At 39.0% G+C, this 2,989-nt stretch overlaps 1 non-coding gene across 1 annotated transcript; it reads left to right on the top strand.

Annotated features, from left to right (window-relative positions):
* The first annotated feature begins 1,292 nt into the window (after positions 1-1,292).
* Positions 1,293-1,396, top strand: LOC127194961 (U6 spliceosomal RNA). The gene has a single exon (XR_007831338.1). It is a non-coding gene; the product is annotated as a U6 spliceosomal RNA (small nuclear RNA).
* Positions 1,397-2,989: the final 1,593 nt, after the last annotated feature.

The following is a 2,989-nucleotide window of genomic DNA, read 5'->3' as shown; positions in this document are numbered from 1 at the left end:
TGAAATGCTGCCTAAGGCACTGTGCTGATCTAGCCCAGCCCTTTGCATACAGCTAGTGAGCTTGCCTTACCACTACCTGAGTAACACAGTAGAGTTGGCCCCGGTAGAGTGAAGATGGACGGCCTTGCCTATTTCCTGCCAAGTCATTGGCTAAACTAGCCAGGACAGTGCTGGAGAATTCACTCTGTTGGTGTAGGTATGGGAAAACTGGCAAGCTAGTCAACTCAGAGCCAGATCAGCGATTTGAGTTGGCCCGCTTCAACATCTACCCCATAGATTAACAGCTGGAGCAAGTGAGGAGATCTACCCCAACATATACCCTATTGATGAACTGCTGGAGTAGAATTTTGCAGAACCAAAATTGCAAAATCTCCATGACACAGGGCCACAAAAGAATATAAAAGAGGAATCCCAGTGAGGATCCAGTATTGATAACGTAGCAGAAGCCAGAGGCTTGGAAATAGACCAATGACTCACTGCAATGGATATTTGCAAGTAAAATGTGTGAACAAAAGGGTATACTGTGTGACACACTGATACACTACAGCTTCCAAAGCAAGAAGTTTTATGGTTTTTTTCTATCTCATTTTCTTTTGTAGGGGAGGTTGCAGAGGTGGAAGGTGATATAAAGGGGTGAGAGATGAGAGGGAATGAGGTGCTTTATATGAAAGTCATGGAGAATCAGTTAAAAATGAAAACAATATTCAATTCATATTTGTAGAGAAAGAAATGTGTCCTTTAAAAAAGAGGTCTAGAGTTCAGGGCTTATATCCTAGCACCTCTAAGTTAAGATTTAAATTACCAGAAATTAAAATATATTTCTTGTATTAGAGTATCCAAATAGATTGCCAAATATACAGTAAGAGAGAAAGGTTAAAAGTGGGACTATATTTGTTCCTTCCTCATTACCTCCCTCTCTGACTCTGTCTTTCTGTCTCTGTGTCTGTCTCTGTCTGTCTCTGTCTCTATCTCTGTCTCTGTCTCTCTCTTACACACAGAGAGAGAGGGCGGAGGGAGAGACAGTGTGTGTGTGTGTGTGTGTGTGTGTGTGTGTGTGTGTGTGTGAGAGAGAGAGAGAGAGAGAGAGAGAGAGAGAGAGAGAGAGAGAGAGAGAGAGAGAGAGAGAGAGTTTGGCTAGCTTTAAGTATAGGGTCCACCAGAATCCTCCTCCTTCGGATTATGAGTGAAAAGTGTTAGCCACCAATATTACAATCCTAACAAGGCAAAGATTAAACTCCTTCCTTGGATCTTTAAATTCATTCCCAGTAAATTCACTAATAACATGATATTATGTGCTCGTTTCAGCAGCACACATACTAAAATTGGAATGATATAGAGATTAGCATGGCCCCTGCACAAAGACAACACTCAAACTGATGAAGCATCCCATATTTTTAGGGACATTCATAGATATAGAAAGACTATCCTGAGTAAGGTAACCCAGAAACGAAGACACACATGGTATGTCCTCACTTATAAGTAGATTTTACCTACATAGTTCAGGATAAACATACTACAATACAGAGACCTAAAGAAGATAAGTAACAAGGAGAATGAATAGCTAATGCTTACATCTCCTCATAAGTAGAAATAAAATAGACACTTGAACTGGTTAAAAAGAGGGAAGAGGAAAGAGAGGGACCACAGAGAGAAATGCGGGTTGATATCAGACCTGGGGACAGATGGCTTGAATAGAGACAAGAACCCTTGGGCAGTGGCTTTCCTCTGACACGCTGGAGGCTTACTCTGACATGGACTGTGTTACCTTCTTTTTTCTTGTTTTGTATCACTTTGCTCTAGTCGGGTTAAGTCGCTAGGCCACAGAGGAAGAGGATGCTCTCAGTCCTGAAAGGACTTGATATGCTGTGGTGGGTTGGTATGGGTGTCTGTCCTTCTCTGAGAAGTAGGGGAGGGATAGGGGAAACAGGGATGGAGGGTGGGAACAGAAGGAGAAGAGTGAGAGGGCTATGAACAGGATGTAAAATGAATAATTAGTAAAAGAAAAAAATATATGTTCTATTAAGCAATTTCCTTAGATGATTTATTTTTCTATATTTTAATACTTCCAAATTTTTTTCAATAGTACATTGCTAACTGTTGGGAAATTAACTTTGTGTGTTAACAAATACCAATTATACAAAGCAACATGTTTGAGTTAAAGAAAGATAGCTAATGTAATTCAGAAAAAAACTGATGTTCACCCGACATTCAATGTCATGTACACATATGGGGTTAATATTCTCAAAGGACTCCCTAGTGGGACTATATTTCTTTATCACAGCTATTTAGGATTATCTAGGGTGAAATCAGTAATAATCATTTAGATGAATTTCAAAGATATTGAACTGACTATGAGCTCATTTAAATATATTATTAACCCATTACAATACATTTTGAGATTAATCTCTGCTTAAACTTAAGAATTATTTTCAAGCAATGCCTTAATTGCTGCATGCCAACTCACTTTATAAATGTCACATTGTACTCTTGGTTATGAGCAAGTAAAGTTCAAAAATAACCAGCACCTCATGTAATATAAAGATTTTCTACATAGACAAATAAGTGCCATTATAATGGATACTACAGACAATTTTAAGTATTAGTTCATCAATCACCTTTGTTATACAAAATTATGGTAGTCAAAACACTGACAACAAGGGGGAAGAGTTGTGTCTGGTTGGGTACATCTGCACTTAAGACTTCATTGGCTTCAGAGATAGGGATAGAAATAGGGAAAGGCAGAGAGAGAGAGAGAGAAAGAGAGAGAAAGAGAGAGAAAGAGAGAGAGAGAGAGAGAGAGAGAGAGAGAGAGAGAGAGAGAGAGAGAGAGAGAGAGAGAGAAGGAGAGGCATGAATTGGAAATGGGGAGAAATGGCACTTCACTTCATCAGTTTAAACTAAATTCAACACAATATAAGTAAGGTCAGAGTTGTGAAAATATGTCATAAGATAAAATTGCTTGCACGTAAAATAATGTGACAGTAGGTAG

Source organism: Acomys russatus, chromosome 10 (assembly GCF_903995435.1).
Source record: "Acomys russatus chromosome 10, mAcoRus1.1, whole genome shotgun sequence".
Classification (NCBI taxonomy): Eukaryota; Metazoa; Chordata; class Mammalia; order Rodentia; family Muridae; genus Acomys; species Acomys russatus.
This window is presented reverse-complemented; position numbering and strand designations above follow the sequence as displayed.